Source organism: Ictidomys tridecemlineatus, chromosome 14 (assembly GCF_052094955.1).
Source record: "Ictidomys tridecemlineatus isolate mIctTri1 chromosome 14, mIctTri1.hap1, whole genome shotgun sequence".
NCBI lineage: Eukaryota > Metazoa > Chordata > Mammalia > Rodentia > Sciuridae > Ictidomys > Ictidomys tridecemlineatus.
The window spans coordinates 7,242,988-7,270,762 of NC_135490.1; the positions used below are offsets into that span (position 1 = coordinate 7,242,988).

The following is a 27,775-nucleotide window of genomic DNA, read 5'->3' on the forward strand; positions in this document are numbered from 1 at the left end:
GCTTCCACAGGGACGTGGCTGCCTGGGGAACAGAGGATGCATGAACAGAACTGAGACTCCATCAGGAAAGAGGAACGGGACATGAAGTGACCAGGGAGAAGCCACACGGGACACAATGCGACGAAGGAGACAGGCTAACGGCCCGACTGAGCATAGAGGCAGGAATTACGTCATGGGTAGGCTGAGCGGCGACGGGCTTGCCCTCCCTTGCAGGCAATATGAACTTGTCTTTTCTAAGTGCTCTAAAGGAAGGTCGAATCACCCGACAGATGCCGCGGCGATGAAGGGAAGTGACAGGAAGGTAGCTGGGGATGGGTGGAAACACGTGGCGAATACACCCACCCACAGGCTTCTGCTAAGGGCTGTTGGGGGGTGGGGGAAGAGGACATGTCATCAGCTATTTCCAGAAGCACTGTGACTGCCTGCTAAACCCAGGGCGTCAGTGTGAGTGTCCCTCGCTTATTAAGTTAATGGAAGAAAAAATGTATTTTTCAGATACAGAAGGGACCAAAGCCAAGTTCACAGGCAACAGCCAACTGAAAGCAGGATGACAAGTTTCCCTTTGAATTGGCCTGGTGCACACTCTGTGATGGGCTTGATGTGACACTTTCATAGCCCACAGTGACTAGGAAACCAGAAATGCCTGTTCCATCCCATCAAAGACTTTGTAGGGACTGTTATTTTAAATTGTTGTGTCTTTCACTATGGTTAACAAAACAATTTCCCTTAAAGTATTCCACTGAGACTTGTATAACATTGGCATTTGTTATTAACCCTCTTAATAGTTGATGAAACTGAGACTCGGGGAAGTGAAGTGACCTGCTCAAGATCACACAGTTGGTAAAGAATTGAAAGTACAACCAGGACGGCCTTTCATAGAGGTAGAATAGCAAGTTTGTCTTTATTGCATAATTCATGTCATCTCTGAGGCCCTGGAAATTCTTTGAGGCCATCTTCCACCTTCACCTGAACTTGAAATTCCCACTGGAATTTGGAACTAAATCATGGAACTAAGCCATCATGACTTTAATATGTCCCTGACAAGCCAGACACAGTGGCACACACCTGTCATCCCAAGAACTCTGGAGGCTGAGACAGGAGGATCACAAGTCCCAGGCCCATCTAGGCAACTTGGCAAGACCCTGTCTCAAAATACAATTAAAAGGCCCAGAGATGCAGCTCAGTGGTAGAGGGCTTGCCTAGTGTGTGCCAGACCCTGGGTTTAATTCTCAATACAGGAAAAAAAAAATCCAAGGTCCATGTACTGCAAGGAATGTAATTCATGCCCTCCATGTTTTCCCTGAAATTGAGGGTTATTTAGTTAGCTCCTACATGGAAATCAGAGAGCCAGGGCTCCCTGCCTTCTACCTAGACCTAAAAGAATGAGATTAGTTCTGGGGAGAGAGAAGAGATGCCACAAGGTCTCCTCCTCTTTCTGATAGAATGGGGCAGGAAGGGCTAAACCGGTGCCCCAGCCGCTGAGGAAGGACTTCTCAGGGAAGTTAGTCCTATCCTGAGGGAAAACCCCAAGGCGTCCGAGTGGGACCCGGGTGCTCCTCCCTAAGACTCGGTGTTCCCGTCCTCAGCACAGTTGCCAAGGACGCTGACTCAGACCTTCCCACCTCCCCAGCGTCCCCAGCCACAGGCAGAGGTCCCGCGGCCCGGGGAGGGCCCTCTGGCGCTGTCTTTGGTGCTGAAGTGGCGCAGCCTGGCGCCAGGAACACGCGGAGGCAGCACGGACCCTCGTGAAGACCCTAAGCCGTGGGCCTCTGCTCGTGCCCCGGGACTGGACAGAGCACTGCAAATGCCCACCTCTCCCTTCACTCCCCCCTCATAGCAGCTTCTGGAAGGCACAGGAAAGGGAGTTTTGAAGATTCCAGAACGGTGTCCGCTGAACTGCCTGGTCAGATGGTCCCAGGAAGCCACCTTCTGGGTCTCCTCCCCTCCGGGAAGCTCTTCTGCCCGTCTCTGTGCGTCCCCCCCCACGGACCCTCCGCCGCGGCTCACTTCCCACGCCCACTCTTGGGAGAAGGCCTGGGAGAAGGCCTTAAAACAAGCCCGTGCCACATTCCACTTGAGACTTCGGTGCTGTGGAGTGAAATGTCACACTGCCCTCGAGGAAGGAATCTGGGAAGCAACAAAGGAGAAGATTCCTCAAGGTTTGTTAATGCCACAGGCAGAGGCAGCTTCCCATTGTCCCTACCTAGGACCAGAGCTGGTTACTGTCGTCCCTGCATAATGTGTGACATTTTAGTGCTACAGAAGGAAAAACACGTCTAACTTCACCAACCAAGGTGAAGTAAGCTTCATTTGAGGAAACCCAGGAATGGCCAAGTGTTCGCAGCCTAGCTGAGGGCAGGGGTGGTGTAGACCAACTAATAATTTATAAGCCAAGACTTGAGCCAAGTCTCCTGAGCCCAGAGACTGCCTGGAAGATCTAAGTGTGGATCTCAAGCAGGAGTTTCTTAGATTAACAAAAGGAAACATTTTTTAAGTACGGGTTTTTATTGTCGGTTTGTTTTGTGGTGCTGGGAATTGAACCCAGGGCCTCCTGCCTGTGTGCTTTACCATTGAGTTATGTGTCCAGCCAAAAGTTCAGGTATTGAGCTAAGAAAGTCAGGATTCCAAATCCAACTCTGTTCACTATGATGTGATCTTGGAATATAATTTTAAAGCTAAGCATGGTGGTGCCTGCCTCTAATTCCAGCTACTTGGGTCTCTGAAGCAGGAGGATTGCAAGTTTGAGGCCAGCCTGGCTAACTTAGACCCTGTCTCAAAATAAAAAAATCAGAAGGGTTGAGGTTGGGCTCAGTGATGAGAGTTTGCCCAGTATGTGTGAGGCCCTGAACTGAATCCCCAGTATCTTTCTCCCTCCCTCCCACCACCCCCCCAACAAAATAAACATTTAAACGTTCTTCTTTTTCTCCATCTGTATAATGAGAATAATAAGAATACCAGATCTTCTGAGTTATTTTCTAGATGGACTGAGACCATCCGAAAACATGCTTTGAAAATTGCAAAGCATCATTAAATAAAAACTTACCTTTTTCTGACTGAGTGGCAGTGTCTAAGCTCCTGTGTAAGTGCCCTGAGGGCAGGGTGGGTCCTTCTGGCTGGTTACAGTGCTGAGCACAGCATCCTGTTGCCGCAAATGGGCAGCAAGGGCATTCAGATTCCCAAAGAGCCTTGACTTGGGGAAGAAGAAAAGACAATGTTTGTCCTCAGTGGCCAAGTCTACCCGAGCCCCCCGGTGTGCAGGGCTTCGAGGTGCAATGGAAAAAAGACAGCTTTCACCGGAGGAGTTGGCCTGCAGTGTGAGCTCCAGATGGAGTTTCAGCTGGAAGCATACAGCAGCAGCTGAGCTCAAAGGAATCACTGAAGTTTTCTGGACCTCCTCTCTGGCTGGTAGATGAGATGCATCAGAGAGAAAATGGAGGACAGGTGGTGCAGGCAGAAGGGAAAGGAAATGGGATGAGGAGAAGCACAGGAGAGGTCAGGATGCAGGGTCACATTCCAAATCTTTTGCTTGGGTGGAAATTTTCAACTAATACAACTGCCACTGGATATCACTAAATCTTTATGAAGAGAGTTTTTAGAACAAAGATAACTGCAGATTATTAAAGTTGGATGAGACCTTTAAAGTGATCTAGTCCAACATCTTCATTTTACAGATAAGATGAGGGCCAAGAGAAGTGAAGTTCAAAGTCAAAAAAAGCGTCCCCTTCATATACTTCCTCTCATATGTGGAAGCTAAAAAGGAAAAGAAAGGTACGGGGGAGGGATCTCATGAAAATCAAAGGGAGATCAGTAGAGTAGAGGAAGGGGCCCAGGAGGGAGGAGAGGAGGGAAAGGGGGGTGCTGGGGATGATATTGGCCAAATTATATTGTTATGTTGTATGCATGCAGGATATGTAACAAGGAATTACACCATTATGTTCAACTATAATACACCGATTTTTAAAATATGGGGAACAAAGAGAGCGAAGAAACAGAACTAGGATTCAGGTCTGAGTCTCAGGTCAGTTTGTCTCTCACAGTTTAATAACGGAATGAAGGAGAGATTTGAGCTAGTGTGACAAACAGGTACAACCCAGAGACTTAAGAATGAAAAAGAGTTCTCCCTCTCACATTCACGTGACAGTCACAATAAGAGTAGCGCAGGGGCTGGGGTCTCTGGGAAATGGACTGACAGGAGTCTTGCCTGCCTAGGGTTTACAGGGGAGTGCCTCTGGGGAGAGGAGTTGTTACCGTTGCAATAGAAGCTTAGGCCAATAACCACAGAGAGCTCCAAAGTCCCTTTAGAGGTGTTCAAAATTGAGGCACGAGAGCCAGGCCTTTTGACCTAACACTGACCAGGCAATGGAAGTGGGCTCTCCCTGTAGTAGGTGGTGGGACTTCAGGTGAGGCAGCTCTTTTTGGACAAGAGTAATTCTGGAAAGAATTCAAATGTGAACCTTTATCAGCCACGTTCCCAGAAGCTGGGAGCATGAGTGCTGCAGAACTGAAGCCCAACACAGTGTCCACTACAGTGTGCAGGCTCTGGGTGAGAGGGGGACAGGAGCCTCACTCCACATGGTCATTCAGGAATCCAATCACTGTTCAACCCTCCCTTAGAGAACCATCATCATCCACACGTCCAGAGGTGGATCCTTATCAAGGATAGGTTTATGTCATGGAAGAAGAAAGACAGCATGGCGGGTGGGCACACCAGTATCATCATGAACTGGGCTGGAAGTGGTTCCAATCCTTGACAACAGTTCAGGCACATGGCCACGCTTCATGGCCAAGGAAGCTGGGGACTGTGAGTGGGGGCCAGCCACAATCCACTGTGAGAGAACATGCTAGGGAAGAAGGTCCTGAACTGTCATTTACTTTTCATTAAATATATGCTTTAAATGCCCTTGGTGTTTTATTCTCCCCTCCCCGAGAGCTGGATAACACACGAGCCTTCTTCAGCCTCTTTTGCCTTGTTATTTTTTTCTGAAGCCAAATTTACTCCAGAATCACTCCCTCTTCAAACAGTGGTCAAGCCAGATTGACCAATCTGTTCTAGGAGTAGCCCAGAAAACCATTAAAGAGATTTGGGGACCATTGTTCCATTCTAGAGAAATCTTGGGTTCTAGAGTTTCTGTAGCCCGGCAAAGTATGCAGGGCAGAAGGAGTCGGTATCTCCGCCTCACCAGGGTGTCACCCGAGGGTCAGCTACAGAGATGTCCTGTGAAGCTTAGCTTGGTGTGTGACGCAATTTGGGAATGTGCCATCTCTCTCTCTGTCCCAGAGTCATCTAGTCGTAAGCACATCTCTTCTGGCTCAACACCAAATCAACCTGACCCTGCTTGTTTCACATTAAAAACCCTGAGACCTATCCACCATGGAAGAAAAACTGAAGTTTTCAGGACCCAGGTCTGGGGATACATCTTGGTGGTAAAGCACTTTCCTAGCATACACAAGGTCCTGGGTTTGATCTCAGTACTGCAAAAATTTTCAAGGATGCAGGGAAGGACTTCTGCATAGGCTGTTCTACATGTTAGAACTGTTCTGATTGTCTCAGTTTTCTGCAGCTGAATAAAGCTGTCTGTGTTTGCAATGAAGAAGCATTTCTTACCCCTCCCACTTATAATCTGTAGCTTTCTCTAGAACAGACCATTAGAAACTGAACATCTCTTGGATGGATAATTTCCTGGGCTACCTCCGTAGCAGGTGCAAAACACCCCTATCCAGAGAGCAGTCTGGCTTAACCACAGCCCTGGAGGGGTGATCCTCTCTGGGGTAAATCTGGCTCCAGGGACAATAATCAATTAGAAAAATCTCCAGGAGCCCACGTTATCCAGCTCCAAGCCCCAGAGGCTTCTCCCTCTTGGACCTCTATTCCATAGATGAGGAATTAGAAGCCACACTCAAGATGGTCCTAACAGTCATGCAGGGCCATCACTGGAGTCAGCAAAGTCTAGTATGTCCATGTGACCTGCCTACCTGGTCCTCCATGCCACCACAAACTCCAACTAACCAGGCCTGTTCTCCGTGTGAGCACCCAGGAAATCAATCCCTCGTGAAAAAGTATTCAGAGCTCCTTAGAGCATTAGGTGAGCAAAGCTCTGCACATGAAGAAATTCTCTGAATCAGCATCCTCATTTTTGTTTAGTCAGGTTTTTGGTTTTGTTTTTTTTTTTTTTAATCGTAGCTTACAAAGCACATTTACCTCCATTAACTCAGTGGTTTCCAAAAAGGGTGCAGGCAGATATCCCAGGGGATTGGCAGAACCATCCACTGAAGGGCAGGAAAGAAAATACCAGAGCTTCTATTTTATCTTAATATTTAATATGTGAGTTGACGGTGATGACTGGGTGACTTTTTTTTCCTGTGTATAGAACCCAGGTGCCACTCACCCCTCACCCGAGGGAAGAGGGAGGGTTCCGAGATGGGGAAGAGGAGCAGGAGTTCCAGAGTGTGCAGCCTGGTCCAATTAAACCAACCCCCACCCCCTCATGAAGTGGACACTTGGCTTAGAAGATGCCTGCAAAGAAATCCAAATGGAAGTGGACAGTAATGACTCAGCAACAGCAGGAGAAGGCAGAACCAACACAGCCATTCCTAGGAAAAGCTCTTCACAACCATGTTATTTCAAGATCAAAAAAAAAAAAAATGAGGATCTAATCAGACTCAACACTAAGTTGGCTAAAAGTTGTTTTTGAAATGATCACCATTGTTTGCAGTATGACTTAACATGCACTGTCATTAATAATGAACCTTCTCTAAGTGCATATGATGACTAATAGCCTAAGTGTGGGATATAATTTATAAATGCATGCTCTGTGCATTGGAGGTGCACACTCAAAATAATTGTACTGATAGGAAGCAGAGTTGAAAAGGCTTAGAGATCATGGTCATAAGTCATCTAAGTGATTCATCCTGATCACCCTAGAAATAGTATCATCTTACAGATGAAAAAACTGAAACTCAAGATGGCATAAATGTCCAGAGACCACCAGCATTAATGTTCATGTGGAAGCAAAGACTGGCCAGCAATGAAACTGGCACCCCAAAAGCTGGGTGAGCATTCAGGGAGGCATCTGTGGAAATTAAAATGCAAGCTCCACCCCCAAAGCTAATGAGTCTTAGGCTCTGCCCCATTCTGATCCCAAAAGATTATGCCAGGAAAACACTAAAAGCATAGCTCTTCCCATCAAGCTGAAGGATGTTGCCCTGGACCCTAAGCCCACAGAAACATCACCCTTGAAGGAAAAAGTCATTTGCCCTCGGATGTTTTAAAGACCCTGTCACCATCGCCATCAACAAACACAAATGTCACCTTAGTGAATATGCTGAAACAGGAAGCAGACTCACAATCTCAGATGATTAGATCTGACTGCACAAAAGGGGTCTGGTCTTGGCAAGAGCCAAGGTTTCTCAAATTCACCCCTTTGCGGGTGGCAATGTTTAAAGTAACCCCCCACCCCTCCAACACACACACACACACACACACACACACACACACACACACGATAACACTCAGTGGGAGGAACTAGCTGTTTGAAGAATGGAAACCCATTTCCCTCTGCAGCGATCCAGTCTGTCTCCCAAAGCTCAGAAATGTGCTGTGCTCAGCGATTCCGAGCGGCTGCAGCATCCGGGGTAGAAAAAGGCAGGGGCGGCTGCTGCAGCGGCCGCGGCTCAGGCTCTAGGGGGTGGGAGTCAGATTTCACCTTTTCTCTCTCATCTGGCAGCAGAAGCACCGACTCACAAGGAGGATGAGGATGTAGTCCAGAGGCTGCTGGGCTATGTCACTCTGAAGGTGGTGAGTAATATGCTATTCGCCCGGGCTTCAGGTGTGCGTGCTCTGTCCCTGAGTGGGGATTCTAGATCTTGGATGGTGTGTGTGTGTGTGTGTGTGTGTGTGTGTGTGTGTGTGTGTGTACAAGTACTGTTGAGCACATATATGGGCACTTAAATTTTGGCTGAGCATCACTACTTGCAAAGCTGTGAGTGCAATAAATAGAACATAGTGTTTTCAAGCTGGAGGGAGTTAGAGAAATCATGCATCCCAAACTGTTTCACAGAAGAGGATTCTGAGGTTCAGAGAGGTGAAGCCCTGAGATTACAGAGCTACTAAAAGACCAGTTCTAGAACACAGTGTCCTGATTCCTAGCATAAAATTCTTCCCATTGCTCTACACGGATTTACAGTGACTCCCTCTACTTCCAGTGATCCATATGCTGGCATGAGATAGAAATCTCCTGCCGCAGTGCGAATGTCACTGAGATGCATCTTGGTTTTTCCAGTAAACATGGGAAGCCATTTCTAAGGTATTGCAACCCAGGGCACAGCAGCACAACAGGAGCACGTGTTTGCCATAACTGCTCCAGTCCACAGCTACCTCTTCCCCTGAGGTTATTCTTGGGGTCAGTCACACTGCTCAGAGAATCTTCCTAGCAGAGTCAAGTGGGCCATGGCTGGGGCTGGAGAGCATGCTCCATCAATAATATCCCCCCTTTAACTCTGGAAGAAACGTGTGCTGAACACCAACTGTGCCAGGCACGGTGCAAGACACCACGGTGTTCTTTATCTCACTTAATACTCACTGCAGCTTCCCAAAGCACTGCTATCCCTGTCAGAGCAGTCAGGAGACTGGGACTGGATAAGGTTAAAAAGTACCAGCTATTTTGAGTCTTTAAAACATTCCTAGTTTCCCCAAGAATCATGGTTTTAAAAGAGTCATTTTCTATGATTCCCTCACCAGTATGCTCTTTGCCTCCAGAATGGAAGGGAATGTTCTCTCCTTAATGAAAAACAATTATCTAAACATTCTGGACCAAATGTGTAGCGAGGGCAGAGAAGATGACACTGAGCATACACAGCCCTGGACTCCCAGTTAGGCCTTGCAAGGACCTTTGGGGTCTCTTGGGTTTCTCTCTTCCTTTCTTGGGTCCTGTTTCAAGCAAAGATTACAATATGCTTCAGGAACTTGGCTTCTGAAACGATCTCTAGTCCTAACCGTGCGCTCCAGAGTCAGCCTCTTGACTTCCACGGGTCTCCGTTTCCTCACTGATACGCTGACAACCAAGACTAAATGATCTCTGTCCATGCTCTGAGCTCTGAAATGTCTGTGTGCACGTCCATTCATGCCCTGCTCCAGTGTTTCTGGAGTTCCTGTGGCATCCAGATGCAGTGATGGTGGGGGAGGGAACCGTTTTCAAACCTGAAGGGGTTATTTGCCTACAGTGAAAGTTCTCGCCAAGCACCATCGATCCTGTCCAGCACACTTTAATCCTTAATTCAGATCCTTGAGATCTGAAAGGGAACTTATTCTGTGTCCCTCTCCCAACTCTAAGTGATTTGGCCTGCCTTTCCTCTTGCTCTTTTCTTAACATTTATTGAGTGCATCCTCAACAAACCACAGTGCCAAGAACTGTGTTAAGCCGCTTTCAGGCATGACGTCATTCTGTCCTGACAATAATCCCATTCAGTAGATAATATGATTAGCCCTGAGTGACAGATGAAGAAACTGGCAACTTGACCAAAATGGCGCCGTTAAAAAATAATGGGGACACAGCTTCTATTTGAGATGATGGGAAAGTCCTGGCAATGGAGAGTGGAGGTGGCTGTACAACATTGTGAGCCTACTTAGTGACACTGAATTGTACAACTTAAAATGGTTAATTTAATGTTATGAACGTTTTACCACAATATAAGATAAAACTAGTTGGGCACGTAAGCCCAGGTAGCACCCAACTCCAAAACCAACTACCTCATCCACTGCTACCACAGACAAGACTCAGAAATAGAGTGACTGCCTCTCCATCAACCAAGGGCTCAGAGGAGGGCTGACAATGTATTGTTTTTGATTGTTTTGTTTCTTAGCCACAAAATCAGAAAGTTCCTCTTTGAGCCAAAGGCCGTCAGTAGCCTATATGGAGTGCTTCCCAAAGTCTAGAAGAGTCAGGAGACACTTTGACCTTCTTTCTCCCACTTCTCTCCCTAGCTTCAGGCTGCAGCTCTGTCTGCAAACCCAATTCCACTTTAGACCTTAGGTATTGGGTGGCCACTCTGTGATTTCACATTGTGGTGGCAGAGATGAGAGTTTCTGCCTCAAAAGGCTTGACAATCTAGCAAAAGGGTGAAAACATACAACTAAGTGCAAAAGAAGATGAATATTGAACAGAATAGCTAAGCACCAGTGCTAGCTGCAAAGCCAAGGCTGATGGATGAAACACCGTCCTGCCGACTGAAGGACTGAGAACCGGGGACTCGTACCACCCCTGATAGGGCCTTTGGAGCCAGACAATGATTTGCTGAGAGAGAAGGGTACCTGCAGTGGCACAGGTTTCTCATCAGTGAAATAGTCATGAGCCTGTGCCAGGCAGGGTCAGAATCTAAGTCCCACCTCCTTCCTCACCAAACTTTTTTCCTTCCTTGGTCTTTCTTTGCTAACATAGCATTCATGATACGACTATCAGTTCTCCTCTAAGTATTACTATAGCTGCATGACCTAGTTTTGATATGTAGTATTTTGATGTTAATTAATAATTCACAATGTGACTTCTTTTAGAACTAAGAATTATTAAAAATGGTTTTTTGGGGGTTTTTTTGTTTTTTGTTTTTTGTTTTTTTTACTGTGAGGAGAAAGTGTGTGGATTTTGAGAGGGAAAAGGGGCTGATGATTTTAACTAAATTTTACTGCTGTCAAATGACACAGTATGTATGACATCACATGTGATCATTTGTTCAGACTTCTTTTGTGGATACGACATAATCGAGTTTCACAAACATCCCAAATGTGCAAAAAGAAAGTGATTTTTCTTATGATTGATAAGAGGTTTTCCAAACTTGTCTGTTGGAATGAGCTTGACCATGGTGTTCTTCCAATACCCCATGGCATTTCCAATTTTTTTAAATCAACTACCAAAAGAAGAACACGAAGATGTCTTCCTGTGTTTCCCTTTGTCACTTCTCCCTAAAGGTGCTGCGTTGCTGTTGTCTGGCTTTGTCTTGTCTCCTGCTTTTCTGTTGTGAAGCTCTGCTGGGGGCGAGCCCATTTAGGATTGTCCCTCCATTGTTCTTGGAGCACCGGCCATCTTGATCACAGCAGCGCTTTTATTTTATTTGACATGAACAAGCAACACCAGTTTTCTTTTGGCTAGTATTTCATGTCACCACTATTCCCATCCTTTTTGTTTCCTGTTTTTTATGCCCTTCTTGTAAACAATTTATAGCTAGATTTTATTTCGGGTCCAGGTATCTTTATTTCCTTCAATCTCTACTACGCAATCTTAATAATATTCTTACATCGTATCTAAAAGTTTTAGGTATTAATTTCCAGAAGCTATTCTGATTTCTTATTACCAGAAAGGAAGGTCCTTGGACCCTGTTAATTAAGAAGATTTATAAGGATATTTTTTTACAACATTCTCTTCCCTAGGATGTTAAAAATTGGACCTTCCTCTCAGTGGGACTGTTTTGTTCCGTCACATCAAAGGAGCCCTTAATTTAACCTTGTCTCTCCCAGACATCCCCAAAGAAGTTCACATCCACAGCCAAATTCTTCAGTTTCTCCACTTATAATCCATCATACTGGAAATGAATCAATGCTAAGGTGAATACTGAAGGGAGTTACCTCCTTGAAAACAGACCTTGAAGTTTGAGGCTCAGGTCTCCAAAAGAAAGAAAATTCCTTAGGTCTTCCAAAAAAAAAAAAAAAAAGTGGTTACAATTGGCCCTCGGAACATTGGGGACTTTCCCTAGGTCTCATCAAGAACAAAGCCAATTATACCTATGGCCTTTCCTTGCCAAGAGCTTTCTTTTTCTTCTTCCTCTTCCTTCTTTGCTTTCTTTCTTCTTAGTAAAAATGTCTTTAGCAAATATTTATTGAGCACATACTACAACATGGCCATCAGTTAAGCGCTTTATACGTGGTGTCATTGTATCCTGACAGGGACTCTATACCATAGGTATAACGTTATCCTTCTGAAAAGAACTTCTAAAAGTTTGAGGTCCTTCCAGGGCTGGGCTGTGGCCTAGGAGAGAAGAAAGTAAAGAAATCTCCCAATAGAAAATCCACCCCCTCCTCCTCCGGCTTCCTCCACAGTGTGCAACATTCAGTCTTTGACTTCACCTGTTAAGCATCTGTCCTTGGGCAAGGAAGGGAATGTCACCCCTCCAAGCTTCAGCTTCCTCCCCTTCAGCTCTAAGACTCTCTCTGGTCTCTGAGCACACCATATGCAATGGGCCCAAGACTGCTGGCCAGTTGGGAGGGCAAAGTCCCCCCCGCCACCTGCTCCAGCTCCTTTCCATGGGAAGATTCGAGGGTTCTGGAATTCAGGAGGTGGTGAGAGCTACGCGGCCCCCTATTCCTTAGGTGCCTGGTGCAATCCTTGCAATGCCTGTTCAGGATAACCTAACCCTTCCTCAGGCAGCACCTCTGCTCAGTCTGGAGCCGGCCGTGAACCACACAGCAAGGCCTAGGGAACAAAAGCACATGGCGCTCAAGTTTACCTGCTGGCTCCCAACCCCCTCTTTTTTGTGGGGAGTGGAGGGGCTGACAGGAACAGTGGTCCTCAGAGCTCATCCTGGTCCGTCTTTTGGAGAAAAGGCAAAAGGGCTGAGAAACACAAAACTGCCTTTCACTGGATGTTCTCTCAGTTAACACTGGCTCTGCAATGCCAGCAAGACCAGCATCCCCATGCCGCGTGGGGAAAACTGGCAGAGTCACCGAGTAGGTAGGTGCTGGAGCTGGGATAGGCTCACATCTGTCTTGGCCCCAAGGCCCATACCTGCTCTCCTATAGGGGTGCCCCCTATAGTGGAAAAGGACAAGAAACTCATTCTCAAGCAGCATCCAGTCTCCTACAAGCGTCCATGGCTCACTTGCCTACAAGTTCCCAGAATGTTGTTCAGTGATGATAAAGCCTCTTAAAAATTCCCTTAAGAGAACAGCATCTTTGGCTGGGGTTGTGGCTCAGTGGTAGAGCACTTGCCTTACACATGTGAGACACTAGGTTCGATCCTCAGCATCACATAAAAATAAACAAAATAAAGGTATTTTGTCCATCTACAACTAAAGAGAGAGAGAGAGAGACAACAGCATCTTGAGGTGCCAGTAGCTAAGTTGAGATGTTGCTCTCCGATATGAGGAATCAGGAGGGGGTCTCAGAAGGTAGGGGCAGAGGAGAAAACAAAGAGAAGGTGGGGGCAGTGGGTGAGAGAGTGGAAAGAGCTTTTGCCCTCCATTTATCAGAGAGGGAGGGATTAAACCTTCGGGGTGGAAAGTGACTTGTCCAAGGTCGTGATCTGGAGCAAACCCAGAACTAGAACTTAGACCCTTGCCTCCCCAGCTGGTAGCCCCACACCACAGAGCATTCCGCCAGCACAGTGGCTCCTTTATTACACAGAGAGCTCTCCTGGTAATACCGTGGCTGCTGACATATGACTAGTAAGGAATTTGAAGTGAAATGCCATCTTTTGCGGTCCTAGGGCAGCTCAACAGATTAAAAATATGTATTGGGGCTGGGAGTGTAACTCAGTGGTGCAGTGTGTGATTAGCATGCACCAGGCCCTGGGTTCAATCCCCAGCACCCAAAACAATAAAAATAAAAGCAGTCATTAAGCAGAGAAACAAACCCCATCAGAGCAGAATCCCCATCCGTCTTTTTTATTTGCCTGTACCTTGTCTATCATTTGCTTCAGTCATTCATTTCATTTTATATCATGTAGTGTCAGCTCAGGGGTAGCTGACCAGGACCGAAAACAGGGTGCATCTCTGCCAAGCAGGGGGTCTTGCCTCATCAGCCCTGCTGCAGAGTTAGACTGACGCAGGAGCTCACCCAGAAGCAAGTACAAGTATATTCACCTTGATTTACAGCCTGCCACCCTCAGAATTTCCCCGGGCACTCTGCACCCAAACGGGCTGCTAAATTCTCAGTTTGCTGACACCCCTCCCCTTCCCCACCCCAGGTGGCGGAATGCTGTGACTGTTGTTAAGATGCTGTTTAAATGCAGAACGTTATTATCACTATATATCACTGCGATCGGCTTTCTGGGTCGTTCGGAGGATGTCAGAATGATGCAAGCCAACATTTTTATTATTTAGGATACAGTATACTAAGTTTATGTTGATTACCCTGAGTATCATCTTTGAAAGATAACTAGCATTAGAGTGTTGATAATGCTCCACTTTTGCAATCATATTTGCATAGTGTACAACACAGTTTAGCAGAAAAAATGATCTTAAGTGGTGTTTTTCATCCGCTCTGTCAGCCTCGCCCTGCCCGCCTCAACTGGGTGCATGCGGCAGGACAAACACAGTTTTTTTTTTTTTATATTGGCTTTACATTATATAATGTTGTTCGTGTTCCTTCTGGAAGGGCTGCAGTACGGACTTGTAACAGAAAAAGCAGAGTCTCTGGGGCTGGCCAGACCTGGATTCCGATTCCAGTTGGGACACTGGAGAAAGTCACTTAACCATTAGGCAAAGCAAGCTCCACTTTGTAAAACGAGGCTATCCTGGCTGCAAGATTACAGATCCTAAAGAAAAACCTGTAACTAGCACTGTGCCTGGCCCAGGGCTGCAGTGCAGAGATGCCCTTTGTCTTCCGCACCGTGTTCTGAGATGCCCACTTACTGCAATTTGAAATTCAAGACTGCAAGGAAACCCACGTTCCCTGCACTGTACTTCCAGCCGACAATCCTTTGGCCCCCAGCAGTGTTATATATGCAGATAATCTGTTTGATGCTGCCGAACACAGAAGGGACACTGATTTTATTTTATGTACAATAGTTAGATGTCTCCCGAGTGCCGGCTACTGGGAAATAAATATTCTAGATTTCATCTATTCATTCATTCATTACAAACAAGCTACCCTCCAAATGACCCCCCTCCTTCTCCTTTTTCCCTGTACCTTTTTACTTTTTTTTTTATTTTATTTTCTTACAACCCCCTAGGCTTGGTACAGTCTTTTTGCCCAATTGGATGCTATTTTTCATTTTTGTCTTGTCACCACCTAATGTCCAAATTTATTTAAATCATCCTCAGACACAATCCTACAAGATATGAATCACATTTGAGGTTTTTTTTCTTTCTGACTTGTCAGCTGTCTCACTTATGATTGACAAGATTTCCATTTCAAGTCATTTCTACTAATTCTGCTTCAAATCTGTATATTTAATGAACACACCAATTGGCACCTCGTTATCAGTCAGGGCCATTTTTCCAAGTGTAATGCACTGATTTTATAATTTGTCGTGCATGGTGGCTGCCTTAAGATGAAATTCAAAGAAAGCGTTGTCCTGTTTGTAGTCAAACCATATCTGGCACATGAATACAATCATTAGACCGTCCCCATGGTCTTCTCCTTTATGCATATGAACAGTTTTTATGTTACCGTCAGACCCTTAGACACAAACAAGGCTTTTCTCTTCCTAAAGGTATGTTGAATTGTACAACTCTGCACAAAGACAGAAAGAAAAACAGAGTTTGCCTGCACCGAAAAAACAGTCCCAGCTCTCCAATGCAAACACAATCTGACACATGCTAAAAATTGCCTGAAGCACTGGTGAGTTATAGTTCTTCTCCCTGGGGCAGATAATTCATTAGGAAATAGCCTCATGCCCTATGTAACAATTGAACAAAAATATTTACGTGCGGTAATATCAGATGATAAGGGTAGCAGGGTTTCTTTTGGAGAGAGGGGGAGGGGAGGCCTGCAGTGGATGCCCATCATAAGCATTGCAAATGAATCATTAGCCTTCATCCTGCAATCTAGGTCAGGATGGGAGCTGAAGGGAGGGCTTTTAAATCTGCTATGTGGCTCAAGTTGAATCTGCTTATGTGGAGGCCCGGCAGGCAGTTCTACTGACTCGAGCATCCTAAGGAGAATGGAGAGATGCTTTCACCTGATATGGGACCACCATGCCTGACCCTCAAGAGGTTGTCCTTTCAGGTGAAAGCCATTTAAACACATGAGTTTCTCCAAGCCTTCCCTGTTCTCATTTTCAGGCCTCGGTGTCTACTAGCTAGATATCTTCCACACCCAGGAACATGTGGATTCCTTTTTAAAATAATGATAATAGGGGCTGAGGTTTGGCTCAGTGGTAGAGCGCTCACCTGGCACACGCAAGGCCCTGGGTTCAATCCTCAGTACCACATAAAAAAATAAGTAAATACAGTAAACAGCAGATTGAATAAATGTATAAAATAATAATAATAATAGAATCTTATACTCTTGGTGTGGGAAGGACTTGAGAAAGAAGATATGAAATAAGAAGGAAAGTGCCTTCCTTGTTCAAAGTCATACATGTGTCCTATGCCCTGCCACAGTTTTTCTTTTGGCTTTCTTTTTTTTTTTAAGATTCTTTTTTGGTACAATATAAATAATTTATTAAATAATGAAATTACAAAACAAATTGCTGTGGCAACTGCATCCTGGTAAACTGAATTTGTGTCCGAGAATCTTGCCACGTGCCTCCCAGCCTTGCCCCCAAAATGACTGTGAAAAGGACACAGTATTTCCCATAGCTCTGACTTAGGCTGCGCTTCTTCCTCAAAATCTCCTGGGCTCCTTTTAATGTGATTATTCTATGAACATGTCGTGGCTCTTCATTCACTTGGTCAAGGGCTCTGACACTTTCATGAGGCTGTCTTCCAACCATCCTCACCCCAGGACACAGGAGGCTCACGGGGTGCTTGCCTTAATAGGTTCTGAAATATTCTAAACTAGAAAAATTTGGATTTCATGATTCATCCTAAGCTAAAAACTAAATGAACTTGATCAGGTAGGCTTTTTTTTTTCAGTACATATTTTATTTTATCTTTAACTGACATGTAATAATTGTACCTATTTACCGGGTAAAGTATAATAATTTGATGCACATATACAATATGTAATGATCAAATCAGAGAGAATAGCATTTTCATGTCCTCAAAATTTATCATTCCTATGTGTTGGGAAACTTAGGACTCTTCTAGATATTTTGGAAAATATTATTAATTTCTGTAGACTATAGTTAACCCTAGGCTATTTCTTATGCTTGCCAAAATCATAAGAAAACTTTTAAAGCTCAAATATGATATAAGACAAAAACACACAGCAAGAAGTGAAAAGACTCAGATTTTGTTCTTATCTGCCTCTGAATTTGCTCTAAGCCGTCCTCATGACATCTAGAAGCAATTTTTCTATCACTCCGGGCCTTGCATTCCTCTTTTTTATAAGTAAAAGAGAGGATCACATGGTCCCTGGGTTCCATCATTAGCTATGTCATCCAGATAACACCTCTGAAATTGTTTTGTTCATTTTTTGGAACAGCACGGCAACTGCGGAACTATCTGCAGTTATTTCCAAAGACCTGATCTGACATTCAGGGAACACAGGAACACTTCCGCATCTGCTGCATATATATATCAAGCTTTCAAATGAGATAGTTTCACTATTGAAATGATTTTCCAAAACAGTCAGTGTTCCCTGACTTTGAAAGGAGAGTTAGCTTGGAGATCTAACTAGTATTTCCCCTCATTTCACTGCCCACATTGATTTGTGAGGGCCGTCTCTCCCCCACCCCATCACAAAAACATTGTAAAGGCCTGAAGAGGACAGGGACTATGTGTATATACAGATACATTAGTAAGAACGACCCAGTTCTTATCTGCTCCAGTATTTCAGTAGGAACCAAGTTTTGCATTCTGCAACTGGAAGGTGATAAAATTTTCTATTTCAGGACACCTTTAAAAAAAAAAAAAAAAAACAAGGAGCCCATTTAAAAGTGCTGCAGAATGTTATTTTTATTTTGCTTTCTGCCTCAGGATGTACGACTCCTCCTGAATGCAAACACAGGAAAGACTGCGTTAGAGGAGCCACCATCATATTAAAAATTAAATCCAGCAGCATTTTGTAATGGGCTCTCCTTTTTAAGCCCGGCTTCGTCTTCTCACCATGGAAATTGCAGTCTGATGGCTGTTTTTTATGGTTAACACTAAGGCATCCTCGGCTGAGGTCAGAACCCTGCTTCTCTGAACAGGGAACCACAAATGTCACCAACACATGGTACGCTTGGCAAATAATATATTTCTCTCCAATCCCCTTTCTCTTCAGTTTGCCTAATGTCATACATGTGGTAAACTGGAGAGTTTATTTCTCAGGTCTTCCTTCCTTCCTTTGGTGGGACCAGCAGGAGGCATGCAATTGACAATGAATTCAAAAGTGCACTTCTTTTGATTGTTGTCTTTATTTTAACCTCCAAGAAGAGAGAGATTTAACTCAGCCTTCACCCCAGGCTAAGCTAATACTTAGGTCATGTCTGAGCTCTCTGGGGAACCCCGGCTTTATCCCATCCGAGGGGCAGTGGTGTCTTTTCAGCGAGCAGTACAGCTGTCCAGCCATATGGGCCCCAAACAGCCCAGTCAATCGGATTTGGGGAGGTTTTACAATGTAATTTCTTAACGTGTTAGTATTTGGGGTGAGAATGATCAGGAGCATAGACAGCTCTTAAGCCCAAGGGTTTAGGTTTTAAGAAGCCATCACAAATGTCCCAGCATACGATCAGACTGGTGAAAAACAGATATAAAATCTGTGGCTGGGGGAGGGGCCAGGACCCCTGACCCCCTGGTTGGAGAAAGCCCCAGGGGTATGCTCTAACTATTAATTCAGCATCAGCTGTTTCCCCCACCACCACCTTTTCAGTTTTAACCCAGGGCTCATCATTTAAGGCGTTCCCACTCAGGCCTGTGAGCCTGTTACAAAACCATCCCTCTGCTCCCCTCCCCCCCTGCCGCAAGATGAGAGAGCAAATATCCTGCAATGCAGCAACCCGCAGGAGGGACTGCATGGAAACCATCCTCAAGCTAAACAAAACCAGGCCTTTAAGGAAACCCAGCAAAGGGCAGCAGCCCTTTAGGTCCCACTGTCCTTCAGTCCAGACCAACTGGAACTCCAGTCGCAGCCCCATCCCTCCCTCGACCTAACAGGGGTTCAGAAGCTAGCTGCGGAAGGAATGCTTGGTAAATAAAAACAAATAATCCTAAAACCCTTATCAAAATGGTGGAAGTCCTGAGCCGAGCTACCACCAGTAGAGTTTTTCCACGTGAAAAGTATTTTAGTTGGAGGAGAACGTTCTAAGAATGAAAATCTTCCCCAGGAACATAGTCCAGAAATGGCTTTTTTCAACTAGCTAGCAACATCTTAAATTAAAACTCCACTGCAAAGATGTTTCCTAACCCCCCTCCCCTCCCCTCTTCTCCCCCCCCCACCCCAGCTTCCACTTCTTGAAATTCACAAAAACTGTTTATTTTCTAAGCTTCTAGTGGTGCATTGTTGAAGCAAAAAGCCAGAGCTGAGAGATTTTGGCTTCTATTCTTCTTCTCTTGGGACAAACACCCAATAATTGACAAGAGCCGAAATGGCCTTGAAAGGACGAGGGCAACCCCGGGGGTCACCATTCCTTCGGCCCTTTCCTGAGAGGCACCTCTTCTGAACCCCCGCAGGACCATGCATGGCGTGTGATTTGAGGCCTGTGAGAGTTGAGACCGCTGCTTTCAACTGACAGGGCTGGTTCTCCCGTCTCTCGCTGTCCTGAATCCTGAGCTGCCCAAGAAACACTTAAGATTATTTTTAAGTCTTCAAAGAAGAAAAGCCGGAGTGGGCAGAGCGAGTACTGAACCTAAGTGGGCCTAAGCCGCCTGGGTTGGGGCCGACTCCGCTGGCACCCAGACCTTCTCAAGGACCTCGGAGCTGTCATCGCAGGCGCCCAGGGTTTGTTTTCTGCCTTTTTGTGTTTTGTTTTTTTTTCCAGAGGGGGGTGTTTGTTTGTTTAGAGGGGGGGGACTTTAGGTTTTGCTCTTTGGGGCAGATTCATTCCGAGTCCTTCTTTGAGACCAAGCTAACCCCATGCTGGGGTGGGGGGACCAACACCCGCACAACTGTCACAACAAAAGGCGCTACCCAAAGTGTGTCTACACGTCCGCGAAACCAGTGGCCCGACATAGAGATGCACTTTTGTGCCTCTCTAATCTCGGACGTCCATCTGGCCCTAGCGGGCGCGGGCTGCAAAAACGCGACAGGAGGGGCGGGGCGCGTGCACGAATTCCGAGGCGCGGGCACGCGCGCCCGCTCTCCTTCACGTTCACCTTGACTGCAGGGGGGGCGGAGGGATGGGACTGTGGTCCTCCCCCCTCCCGCCCCACTCTTCTCCCCACCCCCAGCTGCTGTCCTGCCTAGACGCCGGCCGGGAGCGGGGTTGTGGGGAGGCTGCACCCGCGCACCGGTCGCCGCAGCGGCCCGGCAGCCGCGCGCTCTGGGCAGTGATGTCAACCGCATCCGCCGCAGCGCCCCCCCAACCGCCCGCACCCTCCTCGCCCGCACCGCGGCCGGCCGGAACCCCAGCCTCGCGCCTAAGGCTCGGGGCGAGGAGCAAAGGGTGTGCGGATGCCTGGGTCCCCCCTTCCATCTGCCGAGGCGTGAGAGATCCGGAGTGGACCCACCGCGATGTCACTCAGCGGTGCCGCCGCAGCAACTAGGGAAGGGGAAGGGGACTGGGAGAGGGGAGGAGGCGATGGAGGTAGGTGTAGGTTTGACGTCCCGGGCTCCCGAGAGGACTCTGCCTCGGACTGGGGCCACCAGGGTGGCGTCAAGGAGCGGAGGGCACCGACCACTGCAGATGCGGCGCGTGTGCGCGCGGCGAAAGCGCCCCCTTCTCCCGGGATCCAAACGGATAAACGGAAGTGTGGGTGAGTGTGGGGGTGCGAATCGCCACCTGGGCCTTGGCTTTCCCGCTCTTCCGAGCGCTCCCACTTCTCACTTTCCCCAAATCCGCATTTTCCTTGGCACTGCTCTCCGGAGCACCGAGGAGAGGGAGGTGCCCGGGAGCAGTGAGAATGACGTGTGCTGGTGCAGAGGGGGTGGGGGGCTGCGGGCCGGGCTCTGTGGACCGGCTCCTAATCCTCTTGTTTTCGGAACTGTCAGCAGATGTGGCTTCTCTTAGCTGAATAATCCTTTAAAGGAATAATAATTTTTAAAAAGGACATCGACCTCACCCAAGGAAGACTGTGAACGAGATCAGGGCTTGGTAAGGATAAATTAAAAGGCTCCAAATTCTCTCTGTCCCCCTCAGCCTTCCTCTTCACCCCTCCCCCTCCCTCCTCCTCTCTATCCTCCCCTCCCCCTTCTCCCCCATCCGCTGCAATCCGCACTCGACGCGAGTTCACGCGCAGGGCTGGATTTCCAGGCTACAGCGCAACTTCGCTGCGCGTTATTATTATTCATCTGAGGGTGCTGCCTCCACAACCTTTGCCTCCCGCGCCCGCATCCTTCCCCCCGGCCGCCGCCGCCGGCAGTGCAGTCCCTCCTGCACGCATGCTCTGGTTCACCAAAGGGAGATTCTGATTTTTTTTTATCATACTCACAATCATTACCATGATGCCCCTTATCATGGTTATCATTTCCTTCTGCCAGGTGGAGCGACCACCAGCGCCTCTCGCCGCCCGCCCCTTTCCTAGCGAAAGAAGCGATTCGGGCTCGGCCCGCCGGCCGCTCCCTAAAAATTCTGGCTTACTTTGCTTTCTGCATCCCTCCCTCGTTTTTCTGAATGTATATGATCTTGATCCCTTTTATTCCAGTAGATCTACTGCCTTTGGATGCGCTGGCTGAAACGCTGCGGACTGCAACCAGGCTCTTAAAAAGGAGAACAAAAAGATGAAGACCTTGGGCGGACGCCGGGACAAAGCACCTTGCGCTCTGGAGCACTAGTTATCTCCTCGGCCGGAGGGCGCCTGCCCGGCGTGCGGACCTCTGAGGGTAGTCGGATTGCATTTTATCGATACTTTGGGGATGTTTTTTGAGTGTCAGTGTTAGGGAGGGGTTGGGCTCCGGACCTCCGGAGGGATAGCTGAATCGAAGGAGATCCAGGGGAATTAAACTCGACTTTTCTGTTGCCTTCCTCGCCTTCTCAAAATGCGGCAAGGGGAGTGGGGACAGGAAGACTTAGAAAAAGCGAAGCCGCCGAAGGCTGCGGGAGGGGTGATGGAATAGTGGGGCGAGGTGGAGGTGAATGGGCTGGGTGCGGTCCCGGGCGGTCTCCCACTCTAGTCCACTAAACGAATTTTGCTGGAAATGAGAGCCTGGGTGTCTAGAAAGGAGCTTGGAGAAATTGACATGCCCTTGTCCATGCATAAGGTGGCGACTTGGATTTGTGTGTAAACAGAGTGGAGGGCTGGTAGAGGACAAGGAGGGAGAGGGTTTAAAATGATGTCTTATTGTCCCTTTGGCTTTAGAGACTCTCATCCTCTGTCTCTCCCTTTTTTTGACCTAAGGATCCTGCCACATTATATACGAGTGACCTTTTAAATCTACGCCCACCCTTTACCCGGTAAAGCCCATTGACAGAGATGGGGTGGGAAGAGTGTAGGGGTGTTCTCGTTCTCCGTCTCCCTTCCCCCTCCTCCCTCTCCCTCCTCCCTTGTCTCCCCCTCCCCCCCCCACTCTCTTCCTCCCTCCCACCTCCCTCGCTCCCTCCCTCCCTGCTGCATTTTGCATGAGCTATCTAGGTCATTAGCATTTTAGCGTATGCAAGACTTGACAAAGCTGATGAGGGGCCAGATGGGCCTCGCTCTTATGGGTTTTTTTTTTTTTTTCCTTTTTTTCCTTTTTCCCCTCCACCACTTGGGACCTGAGCGAGAGGACTGCAGCAGGCGAGTTCCGGAAGGCTGATTCCCCAGATCCCGACCCCGGACCGTGGCAGTTCGCCCCTCAGGCACGCCCGGCCAAACTGTGCCCGGACTCAGCGATCAAGGTAAAGGCGGTGGCCCCGCGCCCTGCCTGGCAGCCGCTGCTGGGCCCCTGCTACTCTCTTCTTTCCTTGCCCTCGCCTTCCGCTCCCCCCCCCCCCGCTTTAGTTTCCTGGGCAAAGCTGAGGACGAAGTGGATGGGTAGGGTTCGCTACTCTGGGGCGAGGTAGGGTTGATGTTGTGTTTTCATTGTCTGGAGCTGCAGGGAAAGCGAGGCGCACAGAAAAGGGCGAGGAGAATCGAGGCGCACGGAGATGGGCGAGGGGAGTCGGGGTAATTAACACGGGGGGAGGCACCCCTCCGTCTCCCACTTCCACCCACACCCCCAACCCTCCACCCCCTCCGCTTTGCAGGAAAAAGCCTGGAAACGAAAGGATGCGGGAGAACAAAGAGCCTTCGGAAGACGTCGCTGTTATCTCATTGTCTGTGTGATTGGGGGAGCTGCGGTAGGGAGGATGCTGTGGTCCTGTCCTCCCGGCGCTCCCCCACCCCCACCCCTCTCCCTGCTGTCAGTGCGCACGCACACGCGCCGCTTTTTATTTCTCTTTCCTGGTTTTCTCATTCCATCTCCTCCCCACCCCCTTCCTTTCTTTCACCTTTCCTTCCTTCCTCCGGAGAAAGGCCTCTCTCTCCGTGTTCACAGCGGACCTTGATTTAAATGTCCATACAATTAAGGCACGCGGTGAATGCCAAGAATGGGGCTGGCTGAGCACCATGGGTCCGCGAGGGCCCGCCAAGGAAGAAGGCACCGAGCGGAGGAGTCCTCGGCAGACCTCAGCGCTGCGGCTGCGGCTGCGGCTGCGGCTGCGGCTGCGGGCGCGGCACGGCTGGAGGGGTGGCTGGGTCCTGCGGCAGGCTGTCCCGCACTGGAGCCCTTGGGGTGGGGAGGTGTGTAGCTTGTGACAGGGGCTTAGAGGTGCAAACAGACTAAGGGAGGGAAACCGAAGTGATTCTGTGACAGAAACAGATTTGTGCAAACGCAGATATGGCTGGGGGGCGGGAGGAGAGTCGCCTTAAGCGCGTGGCCAAGTCCTTCTGTGCATATTTTTATCCCGGCTCGGATGCATTGTACGTGGATCGACGTCTTCCTCTGTGCTGTGGTTTTGTTCTGGGCTTAGCTTTTGGTTTGCCCTTAAAAATATATATCTGGCATCCAGGAGACTGGCAGACTGCCTCAGGGACTGGACTATGGATATATTGTTCTTGAGGGTTTGGGTGGGGGGAGGATGACCATTTGGAAGGAGGGGGAAGCTGTTGGTTACCCTTTGCTGTAGAGCTGTGAGCACCCTACAGGCTTAAGGAAGTCATTGGGCTATGCAGACAAGAAGGAATAAGCTCTTGGCCAGTTCCGGAGCTGCATCAGGATTGAGAGCCTGGCCAGGGCTCCAAGGAGCATCTCGTGCCCTCCCTGCGCTGTTATTGCAGTTTCAGGGTTGATCCAAGAACTGCAGAGGAGAGACATACCTACAGCAGGGAGGCATTCCTTTTCAAACCTGAACAGGAGGAAAAATTAGCAAGTGCACAGGTGGGGTTCTAAGGAGTGTTTTGAAAGATGCTATCCAAGAACAGAAAAGGGTTAAGCCTCCATCATCCTGAAGAACCTGCTGCCTGAATCAGGCCTTGGTCCCCATCACAGCCCTCGAGCCTCAGCTGGTCCTAGAGACCCCTATCATAGTCCCATCCCATCTCCAGCTCAGCATTAACAGCCAAGCCACTGCGCATGGTGGCAGAACCAAAACTCTAATTTCCAGGTGGAGAAACTGGAGGAGGGGCAGTTGAAGGAAGAGCAGGGAAAGGAGGTTAAGAGGTGGACCTTCCTACCCAGAAAGCCTGCTGCCTCCCCTCACCCATATGGCAGAGGCCTGCCTTTGCAAGGCCAAGCCCAAAGGGATGCTCAGGAGTTTGATTTGATTCCTGATACAGTAATCAAGGCCCAAAGAGTGTCAGTTCAAGCTAACTGAGGACTTCTTCTCTCCAAAGCCTCCTCAGTCTAGCCCAGTAAATAAACTAGTATTCAAGGATACCATGGATGGGCACAGCTCCCTGCCTCATTTCCTCACTAGTATTTGAGTACCTACTATGCACCTATCACTGCAGGTATTCATCTTAAGTTCTTCATTTGCCCTCCTAAGGGAGTGTTCCGGAGTCAGGCCAAGATCAAGTGCACTGCACCCCACCTAGGCATTAACAGAACCACTTCTGGCTCTACAGAAATGGGCCACAAGCTCCTCTGCCCTGCAGAGGGCAAGCTGCAGTGCACACCCTGCAGACTGCAGTGGCTGTGCTGCGGCTGAGACCCAGGAGGCAAGCTTGGCTACAGGACAGAAAGGGTTGTCAGAGGAGGCACAGTAGCCATTGCCTTCAAAATACCTTCCTGGAAGCTAGTGTCTCCCTGGTCCTGGTGTGCCTACCACCCTTTCTGAAAAGGCTGGTGAAGAGAAGAGCCAGTGTGACATGCCTCATTGGAGAGACCATCCCCTCATCCTCCCCTACGCTCTCTAAGAAGACTGTTCCTGCGGTTCTTCTAAGCATGGTCTAAGCCTCTGATAACCAAACCCCTTGCCCCACAAATGTGCACATTAGTGAGCCTCTGCTCCTAACTGCTTCCCCGCAGTTCCTTCAGACATTGCTATATCCTTCTCTAATGTGTCCTCTGGTATAAGCTCCCAATGCCTCCCCGAGTAATGCTCCTTTTAGGAGGAAATCTAACACGCTTCACCCAGACAGCTTCTACCGCAAGGCCTGCAGGGTTTCTGCTGCAGAGACTCTGCCATGGGAGGGTTTTGTTTTTTTTTTTAATTACGTAAACTCTTGTTCCAGAAAGCTTTAATGTGTGGGAGTGTTCTGGGTTGGCTGGTCTGTGCGCAGCGATGTATTTGCCTGAGTCCACCAGGTCTCATTATAGAATGGTTTTTTATGTGGGGTTTTAATGGCCTTCTCTGTCCCATGTGTAATTTCAAGTTCACTTTTGTGTTCACCAAATGAAGTATCAGGGTCAATGTGAGCTGCCTTCCTTCCTCTAAATCGAGGGCCCATTTATACCCAGCATTACTTATGCAAGGAACCTAAAGATTTCTGCTCTTTGAAGATATTTGATTCCCAGCATCTCCTCTACCTATTTTAGCCCTTCTAATGGCATCTTATGGCTAAAATGAAAGAGGAAACAGTTTTAAAAATGTAGACCCAGTTGACTCAGTTTGCTGAATGAATATAGTGAGGAAGCCCTGGGTAGCTATACCTGCCCAACACTTTCGATGGATTTAGGAATGTAACAAAGGAAAATCTGCCAATATTCTTTCCCCTGCCAGAGACAGACAGCAGGGGTGGGGGGGAATGACCCTTAATGGAAGTAAAAGTAAACACTAAGTTACTTCTGTAACCAAGGAGGATGGGAGCTTTTGAGAATGCACAAGGGGCTGTAGCCAGAGAAATTAATACTAGGAGAAGGGTATGTCCTCAGGAGGCATTTGTCAGTACACATGCATATATTCATTTTCACACAGTACCCCTTGCTGACATTTATAGCAAGGCAACTGACCACACCAGAAGTCTACCCATCTATACTGTCTCCACAGGGAAATTTTCTTTTTCCCACTATTAAACTTACATAATATCCGTCCTCCATTCCAACCTTAGATGCAGTCCTCTGGGGGCAGCTGCAAAGCTTCTCCCTGGGACAGATGGAGTTCCCCACCCCCTCCTCATCTACTCTGTGGGTGGTTTAGAGCCCCATGAGTCAACATGGGCTGACTGTGGAGTGCTGGTGGTGGTGGTGGTGGTGGTGGTGGTGGTGGTGTGTGTGTGAGTGTGTGTGTGTGTGATGTGGCTGCTGATTCACACTGACAAGTGTGTCAATAATGAGAATTACGTTACCTAATAAAGATTTTTCTTCTAAATTCCATCTACAATTCTTTCATTGGGTGTTTTTGCCAAGTCTTAATTTGTTAAAAAAGTATATTTCATTGCATCTCAAATGCAGATATGGAACAAGAAGAAGGAGTTCAAATGGAATTTATTGGAGTTGAAGCTGCTTTATACTGGGTCTGCAAGTGGCCTGGAGACATTTTTGAAGCACCAAATTTAGATGGGGGTGGGAGAAATAGGCCTTAAGAAAAAGTAATGTTGGGGTCAGGAAGTGTCAGAATTTCTCAGTAGGTAGGTCCGCCTTTTGTTTTCTTATCCTCTGGTCACAAAATGGAAACTGTTGTCCAGGAATACGGGCCTGCGTCACGGCTGCAGAAGTCCAAAACCACCTCCAGGAACACAAGGAGCTTTGCTCTCCAAAGTGGGGTGTGGGGTCATTTTAAATTCAATCTATCTGTTGCTTAAACAGACACAATACAAAAATTTGAGACCTGGGACCTAGGAGGCAACACGACCTTATTTTGCTTCTTGGTGTCACGTTTTCAAGGCGTTCTGCTGGCGAGAGCCTGAGTTCCACAGCCCGCAGAGGCTCAGAGCTGCCTTCGGCCTGCGCCCAGGCGCACCTAGGCCACACTAGAGGCTTTCTCCCTCCTCTTTCTTTTTTTTTTTTTTTTCCTAATGAACTTGAGCCATAGCAAGGCAGAGAGGAGCAGCCACTGGTTTCTCTTTTCTTTTTCGGCTCCTGTTTTCTCCGTTGTGACTTTTTTCTTTTTTCCTTTCCTGAATCAGCTGGATGTGGGACTCCTGAGATTTGGGTCATTTGAGTTCCCTAAGGTTTGGACTGTTCCCAGGCGCATGTAGATCCGAATGTGTTTCAGCCCCGTTCCAGAATGGGCCCCAAGCCAAGTCCTAAGACTCCAGCTACACAGAGAAGTCAGGGTGCCCTCTGCACGGGACCACCAACAGCGGGCACAGTCCTGCAGCGCCCACATTGCCCCCTCTTCCACACACCTGGTTTTCCCCAACTTCACTCTGGAGCAGTCACCACTGACCTTCAACTTTAGAGGTAATTACAAGCCCGGGGCAGGCTCGGGTGGTGGTTGTGTCGGGGGAGGGGGATCAGTTTGGAAAAATGTGCCATGCCAAACCA

At 47.9% G+C, this 27,775-nt stretch overlaps 2 long non-coding RNA genes across 4 annotated transcripts; one reads left to right on the forward strand and one right to left on the reverse strand.

Moving 5' to 3' along the window:
* Positions 1-871: 871 nt before the first annotated feature.
* On the reverse strand, positions 872-7,916 carry LOC110599384 (uncharacterized). Its single transcript, XR_002485321.3, has 3 exons — positions 7,704-7,916; positions 3,044-3,190; positions 872-2,127 (listed from the first exon to the last, which is right to left on the reverse strand). It is a non-coding gene; the product is annotated as an uncharacterized LOC110599384 (long non-coding RNA).
* LOC110599383 (uncharacterized) lies at positions 7,507-26,662 on the forward strand. 3 transcript variants are annotated; one of them, XR_013430166.1, is made up of 7 exons: positions 7,509-7,795; positions 19,465-20,706; positions 20,945-21,044; positions 21,595-21,772; positions 22,288-22,343; positions 22,649-22,766; positions 23,115-26,662. It is a non-coding gene; the product is annotated as an uncharacterized LOC110599383 (long non-coding RNA). The 3 variants fall into 3 exon arrangements; XR_013430167.1 differs by having other exon boundaries at positions 7,507-7,795; positions 19,465-21,044; positions 21,598-21,772; XR_005736908.2 differs by having other exon boundaries at positions 7,508-7,795; positions 19,465-21,044.
* Positions 26,663-27,775: the final 1,113 nt, after the last annotated feature.